General features: G+C 47.5%; 1 long non-coding RNA gene across 1 annotated transcript; it reads right to left on the bottom strand.

Moving 5' to 3' along the window:
* Positions 1-5,902: 5,902 nt before the first annotated feature.
* Positions 5,903-9,304, bottom strand: LOC132655389 (uncharacterized). Its single transcript, XR_009593202.1, has 5 exons — positions 9,177-9,304; positions 8,013-8,108; positions 6,762-6,928; positions 6,512-6,674; positions 5,903-6,055 (listed from the first exon to the last, which is right to left on the bottom strand). It is a non-coding gene; the product is annotated as an uncharacterized LOC132655389 (long non-coding RNA).
* Between the last annotated feature and the right edge of the window lie 3,505 nt (positions 9,305-12,809).

Below are 12,809 nucleotides of genomic sequence, written 5' to 3'. Positions count from 1 at the left end.
CTCTTGCTTATTACCCTGTTTTGTTTTGTTTTGGTTATTTCTCTCTTCTCTCTTTATTTTGTCTGCATGTGTGTCTGTGCTCCATGTATGCTTACAGATCCCAGAAGCGGGCAAACAAAACCTCCTAGCACTGGAGTTACAGCTGTTGTGAGCTGCTGTTGTGGGTGCTGGGAATTTGAACCCAGTCCTCAAAACACTTGTAAAAATGCCAAGGACGACAGTGCGAGCTTGTAACACGGGCAATGGTGAGATGGGAGATGGAGACAGGTTGAACTTGAACTTGGCTTATGAGGTGTTCCAGGCCAAGGAGAGATCCTGTCTCAAAAGGTGGGAGGTGCTTAAGAAACAACACATGAAGTTAGAGAGAGAGAGAGGGGGCATGGTAGGAAAAGAACTTAAAAGGCTACCTTCCTGGGAGTCTGACTTACAGGTGATGGGCAGACAGCTGGAGGTCTGTATTAAAATGACACCCATCTAATCACCAACTGAGGGGCTTTTCAGTTCTGCAAATCTCAAGAACAAAGATCAGCTGAGCCCAGTAGCACAAGCCTTTAATCCAGCGGTTCTCAACCTGTGGGTCTCCACCCCTTTGGGGGTTTTCATATCAGCTATCCTGAATATCAGACATCTACAGTAGCAAAATTACAGTTATGAAGCAGCAACAAACTCATTCTATTTTCCAAACATGAGGAACTGTATTAAAGGATCAAAGCGATAGGAAGTTTGAGGACCCCTCCTTTAATCCCTGCTGTTCAGGAGGCTGAGGCAGGATGATTGCTAGTTCCAGACCAGCCGGAGCCGAAAAGCAAGTTCAAGGCCAAGTTGAACAGCTTAGATTGTCTCAAAGTGAAAAGATAACAGGGCCTGGGAGATGGCTCCGTCGTTAAAGTGAGTAATGACCTGAGTTCAGTCATCAGCACCTGTGTAAAAGCCACATGCAGCAGGCGTGACCGTAATGCCATAGACCGGGAAGTGGAGGCAGAAGGATCCCTGGGGCTTGTTGGCTGTCAGGTCCAAAGGAAACTCCATTTCCCCAGATTCCAAAAGGAAGAAGGGAAAATGGCTGCCTGTGGTTCTGATTACCTCAACAAGCGCACTCCAGCCTCCAGCTCCCTCAGATCACAAGTACATGTCACACACCTCAAACTCTATGCTAGTATCCTAGCTCTTCTCATCTCCTCCCCCATCCTAACTTCCCTCCAGTTCCCGGGCTCCCAGACAGCTACTCATTCACTCATTCTCCTTAGAACCCTGCTGTTTTAGCCATGCTCACTTTCTCTCTCCCTCCTCCCTCTACTCTCCTGTAGGATCTGTGTGTGCGTGTGTGTGTTTTCTGTTCTCCATCTCCCTCTTCCTCCTCCCTCCTCTTCTGTGCTTTCCCTCTCTATGTTCTGTGAGGGTTAAAGCTATGTTTTAAGTATAAGTTACTGTGCTCAGGATATCTGTAAAACAAAAATCCTTCGAACCTGTAAGCCCCTCTTCCCAGGAACAGCTAACTTCCCTGGAATTCTGGAGCTGATATTCATGTGAGGTAAGGAACCATAGGTTTTCACTTCGGCAAACAAGCTCTGTTGCCCTAATTGTCCGGGATGTACTTGATCACAGTTAGGCAGGAGGTACCTAGGCGGGAAGTACACAAAGACAACGTATACTTACCCCTGGTTAGACAAGGGCAGGAAGTACATAGCCTTGTGGGTTTCGACTTTAATCACTAGACTAATGTAATTCTCAGCCATTCTCTGGAAATTCTGGGCATGGGCTTTGCCAGAGTCCATTGTCCTGGCAAGTATTTAATAAAGCTTGCTTTAAAATTGTGGTAACGGTCTTATTCTCTCCAGGTGAGATTGATAGTCCCCCCCCTCTCTCTCTTTCTCTCTCTCTGCTCCTGCTTCTCTCATGGCCAGGTCCAGCCTGCTGACCATGTTCAGTCTCCTACTTTCTGCTTCTGCTCTGGACTTTTTTTTTTTTTTTTTTAAGATTTATTTATTGGGGCTGGAGAGATGGCTCAGAGGTTAAGAGCACTGTCTACTCTTCCAGAGGTCACGAGTTCAATTCCCAGCAACCACATGGTGGCTCACAACCATCTATACTAGGAATGTGATGCCCTCTTCTGACATGCAGGTGTACATGCAGATAGAATACTCAAATATGTAAAATAAATTAAAAAAAGATTTAGTTATTAATTATGTATACAGTATTCTACCTGCATGTATGCTTGCAGACCAGAAGAGAGCACCAGATTTTATTATAGCTGAGCCAGCATGTGGTTGCTGGTAATTGAACTCAGGACCTCGGGAAGACACTTTTCCTAATCTCTGAGCCATCTCTCCAGCCCCCTGCTCTGGGCTTTTCCAGATGGCCTCTCTCATATCTACAATAAAATCTTCCCTTTAACCAAACCATGGAGTGATCATATCATCAGTGTATGTACTGGCTAGAAAATCAAAAGGCCTAGGTGAGCTCCTGATGCAGTGAGAGACCCTGCCTCAGAAAATAATTGAGGAAGACACCAAACACCACTGACTTCTGTTCTACACACACACACACTGAGAACCTAGCTCAGTGAGCAGAGTGTCTAGCATTTGCAAGGCCCTAGGTTCAGCCCTCTAAAACCAAAGACGGTGAGGATGAGAGTTTTATGTCCTGAAATGACTCTTATGTCTGTTTTCCCATGTGCGGCTCCTGACGTGTATACATGGACAGGCTGGGAAGGGTGGGGTGTCTGCCTGAAGCCCCTCTTGCTGATCACCGAACTCACCATAGCAGTTATTATGAAAGAAAAGTGTCAGGAGAGGTTCAGTGGGGAGGCAGAGCGTAGTCCGGCCTCTGAGTTTCAGAACTAGATGGGCAGTGTTGGCCAATACAACACACTAGTCAACAGACCAGAGGTCAGCAAGAGCTGCTCTGGGATCACATTGCAACTTGAAGGAGGGTGTGGCAGAGCCGCTGCCAAGTGAAGCAATCATACACAAGTGTGTGTAGCGGGGAGGAAAGTATGCTTAGCAGGGGAGGGGGCAGGACAAGACTGGTGACCTGCCTTCAGCAAGGGTTGGGGTTATAGGTAAAGAAAGCCCACAGGAGCTCAGAGCACCCAGGAATGCTCAGAAAAGCTACCGCAAGTTTCTGTTAGGTGATTTATTTCACGGTCCCTCCCCCCAAGCCTCACCCCTCCCCCATCACCATCGGTGGCCCCAGCCCGACTCCTGGAAGGTGCTTATTTCGGAAAGGATGAGCTTTCATGCCAGTCTGGGGTTCTTCAGCAGCAGCCTGAGACTGGCAGAGACTCTAATGGTCTGATGCGGGAAGAAGGGTGTTGGTTCTCTGACTGAACCCTGCAACTCAGGTTGGGGCCCACTGCAATTGGCACACTTGCAGCCTTTTTTTTTTTTTAACTCAGCATTCGTCTTTGTTCATAAGGTGAAATTTAACTCTGCCTCCTTGAAGTAGTTATCCATAGCTAACACTGCCAGAGGGTCAAGTTAACCTACACTAAGAGACCTTGCTAGAGAATCAAGCTAACCTTCTATTTCACTAGGACTCAATGGTGTCATAACTCCTGCTCTGTTATCTCCACACTTGGCTACACTCTGGTTGCCCTCTATGTTATCTGCGCACTCGGCTGAACTCTGGAAGACCCTAACCACCACCTCATTTACCTCACTTGGGACCAATGAGCTTAAAGGTTAGCTGATAATACTTTGGTTGGCTAAAATATATTACGACAGATTGCTGTCTCCGCCTCCACCTTCATCTTCTGCACTTGGTTTTCCTCTAAAGAGACTGCCCTAAGAAAGGCTGATGTCACAGTTTGGCTCCTGAGTCCACACTGAGTCTATGATTGCAGTCAGCCTTCTCTTGGGGTATGCATTCATTCAGTAAACCATCCGCATCTAACTGAGAATGGAGTCTGAGGGGTTGTGTGGCTACAACACCCATGCCTGAGGCTCCAAGCTCTGCTTCCTTGCCAGAGGGTGCTAGCAGAAGGTAAGGCGTTCTGCCTCTCAGCTGTGCGACCGACATGCACACCAGCTTGCTGCGTGGGTGAGCTATCTCCACAGTGCGCTCCGTTCACCCTCTCAACACCACCATGGGGCAGTTACCATCGTTCGACCCCTCCCATCACACGCGCTTAGACACAGCGGGGCTGAGGCTCTAGTCACAGTGTGCTGGGGCCAGTTTAACCATAGGGTGGTCCTGGCACCAGAGAGGTGGTGGAGTGATTAAAACACTCTCTGCTCTTCCGGAGGACTCAAGTTCAGTTCCCAGCACCCACATGGGTAGCTCACAACTGCCTGGAACTCCAATTGCAGGGAATCCTTTTCTGGCCTCCTTGGGAACCTGCACATGCTCCACTGGAAGAGACTCATGCTTGGTACTGTGACCTGGTCAAAAGCCCATGGCTGGGGAGGTCGTAGGTGCCAGGGAATAACACTATTATTGTTTTACTAAATGGTCACAGAAAGAAAGAAAGAAAGAAAGAAAGAAAGAAAGAAAGAAAGAAAGAAAGGGGGAAAAATGACTAGTCCCAGGTTTTGGCACCAGGTGAATGAAAAAAAGGAATGGACATCATTTCTCCTAGGTATGGGAGAGGAGAATGTTTATTATAGATAAAAGGGAGGCAGGGACAATGGGGAGAGTCCAGAGTGAACATGGCCAAACATAGCTGGGCAATGTGAGGAGAGAGGGTGGATGGGAGAGGGGAGGGCCAAACCAAGAGGCCAGGAGGGTGAAGAATAGAAGAGCCAGGTAACCAAATGGTTGGATTATATAGAAATTGGCGGCCCAACACCTAGACTGATGGGGAGTGGGAGAGGGGTATGCCAGCCAGGAGTACCTTTTAACAGGTAAAGACTGAGGGATGCTGGGAGAACATGGAGGACAGGTCTCCTTTGATGTTTTGTTGGTGGTGATGGTGGTGGTTTGTTTTGTTTTTTTGAGACAGGGTTTCTCTGTGTAGCCTTGGCTGTCCTGGACTGGATTGGTAGATCAGGCTGGCCTCGAACTCACAGAAACTCCCCCTGCTTCTGCCTCTCTGAGTGCTGGGATTAAAGGCACATGCTCTGGAAGCCAGCTCGCTTCTCCATATTTTAGAAGTAGTCATGCCCACCTTTCATTGCTGTTTTTTTTTTTTTGAAAGTGAAAATCCTACTCGTTCTATTTTACCAACCCAGGAGCCAGATGCTGGGGTGAAAACCTGCCAGCTCAGAGAGGCAGAAAAAGCACCCGCACCTGGCTAACCTTTCTCAGCTCAGGTATGGATGGAAAAACCTAAAAGTCTCACTAGCTCAGCTGACAGCCCAGGAGGAAAACGCCAAAAAAACCCAAGGCCAAGGTTTTGCTAGCTCAAAGCTCAAAAAGCCAAGAAGCTGGGGAGCTGAAGCCTAAGCTAAAGCCAGAGCTTGAGCTAAAAGCTCTTTTTCTCCACACTGTCTTAAATACCCTCAACTCAGAGTCCCTCCTACTCCTTAATCCCTGTAACTGGTTTCTTGCTCTGCCTCTTGACCTAGGGTTAATTTTGTTAAACCCTGTGTACAGAAAGCTCTTGGATTAAAGGTGTGTGCTAGGGCTGGGTGAACCACGCCTTAGTCACCTATTTACAATAAAAAGCTCTTGGATTAAAGGTGTGTGCTAGGGCTCAACCACACCAAACCAGAAACAGGATTTTACAGTTCACAATGGGATTAAATATCCTGCAACATTTCTTTTCTTTTCTTTTCTTTTTCTTTTTAATTTACTGCCAAGCCTGACAGCTGGAGTTCAACCCCCAGGACCCACTCCTGCCAGTTGTCCTCTGACCTTCTCAAACATGCCATAGCATGTGTGAGCCCACGTAAATACATACACTAAATAAATACATAAATGTAAATTTTAAAGAAGATTTTATTCATTTTTATGCATGAGTGTTCTGCCTGCATGTATACCTGCAGGCCAGAAGAGGGCATCAGATCCCAGTATAGATGGTTGGGAGCCACCATGTGGGAATTGAACTCAGGACCTCTGGAAGAACAGACAAATCAAATTCCGGCATGAAATGTTTAGTAGCTGCCAGATGTTGCTGCTTGGTAAAAAGAAAACAAATTTGGAAACTGCTTCAATCTTTCCGAATTGGGCTCTCTCTCTCTGTCCCTTTAGTATATATGTGTCTTTATTTACATAGCATGTGTACTGCTGTTTTACCTGCTTGTATGTCTGGATATCACGTGTGTGCACTGACTTCAGAGGCCATGAGAACTGAAGTTATAGACAACTGGGAGTTACCACTCGGGAGCTCAGACTCAAACTCAGGTCCTCTAACAAAGAGAAGCCAGTGCTCTTAACTGCTGAGTTTTCTCTCCAGCCTGGGTCCAGTCCCTTATTAGCTATACTGCTGTTCCATGAACCCTCCCGGGGAGATCTGAAGAGATGTCTGCCCCCCACCAATGGGAGACCACAGTATGAATCCGCTGAAGCCCACCCTGGGAGGATGGATGTGTTTGTTAGGCTTACAAAGCATGCATGAGGAGTTACTCACAGGGGTGTGGGTGGCTGCCAAGCACCCATAGTTCCAGAAAGTCTCAGTCGAGACATCGACGCAGACAGAGCCCTCCTTCAGCTGACCATCCACACGCTCCATCACTGCCCAGGCCCGCCAGACCAATTCTCCCTGGGCAGAACTGCACACAGATGGAAGAGAGCTGACAGAAGGAGAGGCCGGAATGTTAAGTGAGTGTTTAATGAGTCCCCCCAGGCCTCCTCTGTGACAGAACGTAAACGGGCCCAACCTTGAGAATGTCTTGGGAGGACTCCCAGCTGCCCCGATGAAGCCCGTTAACAGTGTTCTGCCTGGAGGCCAACATTCTCCAACTCCTGTCTCTCCAAGGGTGAGAAGAGCAAAAGTCCCTTCGCTGCTGGACGGATTCTAGATTCCTTGACTCAGGCGGGTCATCTTCTGGTGGTATGAGTTGAACCTTTTCACTTCCCTCCTTCCCTTAAATTCCACCTTCAACCCATGGTCCCCCACTGGGTCCACCTTCAACATGATGTAATTGGGTGGTGGCAGCCCACACCTTCGATCCCAGCGCTCTGGGAGGCAGAGGCAGAACGATCTCTGAGTTCAAGGCCAGCCTTGTCTACAGAGCAAGTTCTAGGACAGCTAGAGCTACACAGAGAAACACCACCACCACCCCCAGAAAAAAGAAAGAGAAATTGATTTAACAAATTTAATAACCCAAGTGACACGAATAAGTGTCCTCCTAAGTGCTGGGAATACTTATTTATTTTTAGAGAAGAAGAAGAAGAAGAAGAAGAAGAAGAAGAAGAAGAAGAAGAAGAAAGGGCGTCAAGCGCCAACATTCATTTCTCTCTGCCTCTTGATTTCTGCCATATACACCACCTCTTCCCACAGGATGAACCATTCCCTCAAACCATGATTCAGAATAAACCCTTCTTCCCTTCAGCTGGTTTTTATCAGGTTTTCTGCCACACCAGTGAGAAAAGTAGCCAGTACAGATCATGTCTTTAAACTGCCAAGGTCTTCCGGACCAGACTGTTTCACCCCTCCTGCCAGCTACGGTGGGATGATGTGCATGCCTGTCCCTGCAGACTCTGCAAGCCACCCTGGCACCCCTGCAGAGGGCCCCTCGGTTTGGAAGCCTTGGGTAGGATCCTGAGAGATATCAGACCGGATTCAAAGAAGGGAACATGACAACCCCAATCTTTGCCAGGCTCTCCTCCCTCGATTGGCCTTGGGCCTATCACGTAGTTCAAGAGGACCTCAAACTTCTGAGGGGAAGAAAGGGGGGGTCGGGTCGTCCCTACAGTTGACAAAAAACAAACAAACAAACAAAAAAGCCCTCTTCCAGTTCTATGTTACTTGAAAGATTTAATGCTTTAAATTAAAAAAATATTTCCTTCTGTTAAAGCAACCAGAGTCATCGCATATGCAATGGCAAATCAGAACACCGTGGCTCCAGGGTCAAAGCCTTCCCCCTTCTCTCCCCCCCCCCCCCCCCCCCGCCTGTGTGCTGACTCACCCACGGCTGCAGCCAGCTCTGGACGCCAGGTCGACTGAGCATCTCGGGCAAAGTTTGGGTGAGATGAGCCAAGTCTGACACAGCCAGCTCCTGCTCCTGTAGGAGTTAGTGGGAGAGATCATCTGTCTCCCCAAAGGCCTGGATGTGCTTAACACTGTTGTGAAATCACCAAGGAGAACGAGCAAAACAAAACACATTCTTCTAGGAACCAGCAGAGAACCGAGTTAGGATAAACGGTGCATAACTTTGCTCTGACTTCCCAGAGAGAGCCGGAGGAGATAAAACAGGTCCCATGTTCTTCCTTCCTTCCTTCCTTGCTTGCTTGCTTCCTTCCTCCCTCCCTCCCTCCCTTCCTTCCTTCCTTTTCTTCACTCTATAGCCCAGCCTAGCCTGGAACTCTCTATATAGCCCACGCTGGTCTAGAACTTGCAATCCTCCTGCCTCATCCTCATACCTGCTGGTATTACAGGGGTGAGCTACCATACCTAATTTATGTGGGTTTTTTTTTTCTTTTCTCATCTCCTTCTCCCTCCCCTCCTCCTCTTCATCCTCTCTGCCAGACTCTCCCTTTCTTTATAGTGCTGGGAACTGAACCCAAAGCCTTGCATGTGCCAGGCAAGTGTTCTATCCCTGAGCTCTTACTTCTTTATCACATTACCACAAAATTCAGTGCCCATACTGCTGGAATAATTTCCATTAGTTACTGATGAGGAAATCCCAATTTATTCATGTTTTACTGCCTAAGTAAACCTTGAAGGAAAAAAAAACAAAAAAACTTCCAGGTTGAAAAACTGCCTGACATTAAGAATTCACTAGAAAAAACGAGGTCCATCTTGACATGTAAACATTAAGTAGCAACATTCCCTCCGGTGGGCATGTTCTTGCTTTCTGGCTTTTAGAGATATGTTACTTTGAAGACAAGGCAGAGGACATAGCTTGGCTGGTAGAGCACTTGCCTGGCATGGAAGAAACCCTGAGTTTGATCCTCAGCGCCATATAAAACTTCCAGGGGTGACACATACCTGCAACTCACCGCTTGGGAGGGAGAGGCAGGGAATCATAAAATCAAGATCACATCAGACTACCCAGCAAGCCTGAGGCCAGCTTAAGCCACAGGAAAGCCTGTCTCAAAAGAGATGAATAAATTCAATAAATAAATAGTACCAGTGGGATGGCTCAGTGTGTACAGGCTCTTGTCCTCACGCCTCAGGCTTGACTTTGATCCCCAGGATCCACATCATGGGAAGGAAGGAGCTGATTTCCACGAATTATCCTCTGACCTCCCACATCCCATGGTGACACGCACACTTATGCATTAGTCAACAATTTAAAACGGAGTCAGGAGAGATGGTTTGGAGGTAAAGAGCACTACTAGCTGTTTGTCCAGAGGACCCAAGTTCGAATCCCAGCGTGCACAAAGTACATCACAACCATCTGTAACTGGCCAGACGTCCAGGCCTGTGGAGGACATGGCAAATCACTGCACCTTCCCCGAAGGCCTCATCACTGTCCATCCCTGAGCAGTACTGTGGTTCTGCACTGGCACGCACTTTACAATGTCCTCGTCACTTCCAATAGTCCAGCGTATCAGAATCTCTAAGGCTTCACCCCTGACCCTGAGAGCTGAGTCCTGGGGCTGCCTAGGCCCCTGTGACAAGCCGTCCCCTTATTTGGCATTTGGACTGGTTCCAGGTTTTGCTCTTATAAATAGCATGTGAATGTTTTTGCAAAAATTATATTTTTCCCTTTTTTGGATTATTACTTCCTTGGTATCAGTGGGTCAAAAGTTTGGAGTTGCATAGCTCTTCCAACCCACTTGCCATAACATTCCTCAGGGGGATGGTAGTCTATTGGAGCATTTTGATCTTTTATTTTTCAATACCGTATCCATTTTTGAGAACCATAATGACTCCTAACACAGCAGGGCTTCTGCTGGCTTTTTCTAAATTCCCACAAAAAACACATTTAGGCAATTTGACCAGGATTTTTTTTTCCCACCACACAAAATAAGATTGAACTTCCTCTCTTTTTCTTTTCCTTCTTCCTCTTCCTCCTCCTTCTCTTCCTCCTGGCCCTCCTCTTCCTTCTTCTACCGTGGGCAAAAGAAGTTGGGAAACTGTCAAACAGCAACACTGTGACAGAAGTCAGGAGATTCTTTCCAGCTGGCTCCGCTGGAGCTTTGTGAAGCCCTCCCCCCACCCCCAAACACACCACACCCACACACATACATACCACATACATCTACACAATATACACAAATGCCCCACCCCCCGCACCACACACATAAGTAAATACATGTAAACAAATCAAAAGCCCCTCGGGCATCTACGTGGACAATCAGTCCTTCAGCACCACTGAGCCACACCCGGCCTTATATATTTACTTATTTTGTTTGGATTTAGGGAGGGGTGGGGTTGCTATTTTGATCATGTAGTTTGGGCTGTTTTTCTACTTTTTATATCAACAAAAAACTATTCAGAAGTATTTAAAATTTTTGTTTACCTATTTTATGGGTGTGCACACATTTGCACTCATGATGCCCATGTGGAGGTCAGAGGACAGGTCAGTGGAGTTGGTTCCCTCCTTCTGTGGGCACTGGGGCTGGGGCTTGGGGTGTCAGGCTTAGGCAGCAAGTGCCTTCACCCACGGAGCCACCTCGTCAGCCCAATTATTTGGAAACTTTACTTGAAAGCAGCACAGGCTACAAATATAACACACAGAATTTCGTAAGGTCCCGATCCCGAAGCCTGTCCCCGTATTTCATTTTCAAAAGTGTGAATGATTTCCTGTTGGCATACTTAAAACAAAACAAAAACAAAAACAAAAAACTCTTTTATTTACATATTTTTTATATCTCTTTCTCCCTACTCCATCCTGAGCCCTTCCAACACCCCAACTCCAGGTAGGAGAGAGAAAGGGTTAATAGGAAAAGGGGAGCAGTTCTCTTAGCTGCTTCCTGCTGGTTAGGGTCTTGGGTTCCTTGGAGCCAGTCCAATCCTGGTTTCAGGAGACCTCCAACTTCTTGGCTTACTTAAGAAACAGCAACAGGAGCCGCAGAGGGAACCAGCAGCAGCTTTTTTTTTTTTTTTTTCCTCAGAGTTCCTCCACACTCTCTGGGCTTTGGCATTTATTCTCTCCAGAGCCTTCAGATTTAAACTGTCTGCAGCTGGCAAAGAGCCCTCTTAAAACCTGCACGAGGGAAATAGTTTGCTGCTGTGGACCATCAGGATCAGTCCCACACCTGGGATTAAAACAGAAACACGGTTCTATCCACAACAATTTCCAAAAACGGACTCGTTTTCTCGTGTACATTCTGCAAACGCTGCCTTCCCACAGTCTTGTTTTATAAAATAAAATAGTTAATGCGGCCAGTTAAAAGCTACCTGGAGTCAGCCAGGCGCTGGTGGTGCGCACCCTTTCTTTACCCCAGCATACAGGAGGCAGAGGGAGGCAAGAGATCGCCGGGGGTATGACACCAGCTGGGTCTACAGAGCTAGTGCCCAGGATGGTCAGGGCTACACAGAGAAACCCTGCCTCGGAAAACAAAAACACAAACAAACAAAAAAGAAGCTACCTGGAAGCAAATGAGCACGAGGATGGAGGCTTTGCCTCCACGGCTCAGGGAGCTGTGGAATTAGGGGAGGGAACTGGAGAGATGGCTCAGCAGTTAAGGGAACTTGCTGTACTCGCTGAGGCTCAGCTTCAGCTTCCTGCACGGCCACTGAGGTTCACATTCAGTCCCAAGAACCTGACCCCTTCTGGCGGCCCCCGGTACTGCATACACATGGTGCACAAAAATGGCCCCTATAGGCCCATGTTAGAAGGTGTGGCCTTGCTGGAGTGGGTGTGGCCTTGCTGGAGTAGGTGTGGCCTCGTTGGAGGAAGTGCATCACCGGGGTGGGCTTTGAGGTCTGAGAAGCTCAAAGCAAGGCAGGGTGGCTCTGTGGCTTGCTGCTGCTTACAGATCAAGCTGAGTAGCTCTCAGCTCCTTCTCCAGCATCATATCTGCCTGCACACTGCCATGCTTCCCACAGTGACAATAATGGATTGAAACTCTTTTTTTTTTTTTTTGGTTGTAATCCCTGGCCGTCCCGGACTCACTTTGTAGACTAGGCTGGCCTTGAACTCACAGAGATCAGCCTGCCTCTGCCTCTCAGAGTGCTGGGATCACAGGCGTGCGCCACCATGCCCGGCAGATGCTTTTCTTTATATGAGTTATCCTGCTCGTAGTGTCTCTTCACAGCAATAAAAAGGCTAAGACAGCACCCATACAGATAACAGAAAAGTAAATACAAAGGAGAAGGAAGAAAAAAAAAAAAAATAAAACAACTATCCAGGAGTGGTAGTGCAGGCTTCCCAGCCCTTGGGAGGTAGAGGGAGGCAGGTCTGTGTATTTATGGTCACAGCAGACACTTTGTTTTCTTTCTATGTTTGATATTCTGCCTGAAAAAAAAAATGTGGAGAACCACAGAGAGGACACCAAATCTGTACCTCTGACCTCCGCGTGCACACACATACCCAGGTCATCCCCAATGAGAGTGTGGACATACATACACACATACAGCACATACACATGCATGCACATACATGCATACGGAAACTTACAAGTTAAATGTTACATCATGTGTCTTGCCATGAACTCAATGTGAAGAGTTGTATAAAACTAAGTCACCCGTTGATTGTTACATAGGGACTTCTAGATTCTGTGTGTGTGTGTGTGTGTGTGTGTGTGTGTGTGTGTGTGTAGATCTGGGGGGGTGCATGTGGAGGTCAGAGGTCAACCTTGGGTCTTGTTCC

Source organism: Meriones unguiculatus, chromosome 7 (assembly GCF_030254825.1).
Source record: "Meriones unguiculatus strain TT.TT164.6M chromosome 7, Bangor_MerUng_6.1, whole genome shotgun sequence".
NCBI classification, from domain to species: Eukaryota; Metazoa; Chordata; class Mammalia; order Rodentia; family Muridae; genus Meriones; species Meriones unguiculatus.
The sequence above is the reverse complement of the archived record's forward strand: the minus strand, read 5'-3'. Positions and strand labels throughout refer to the sequence as shown.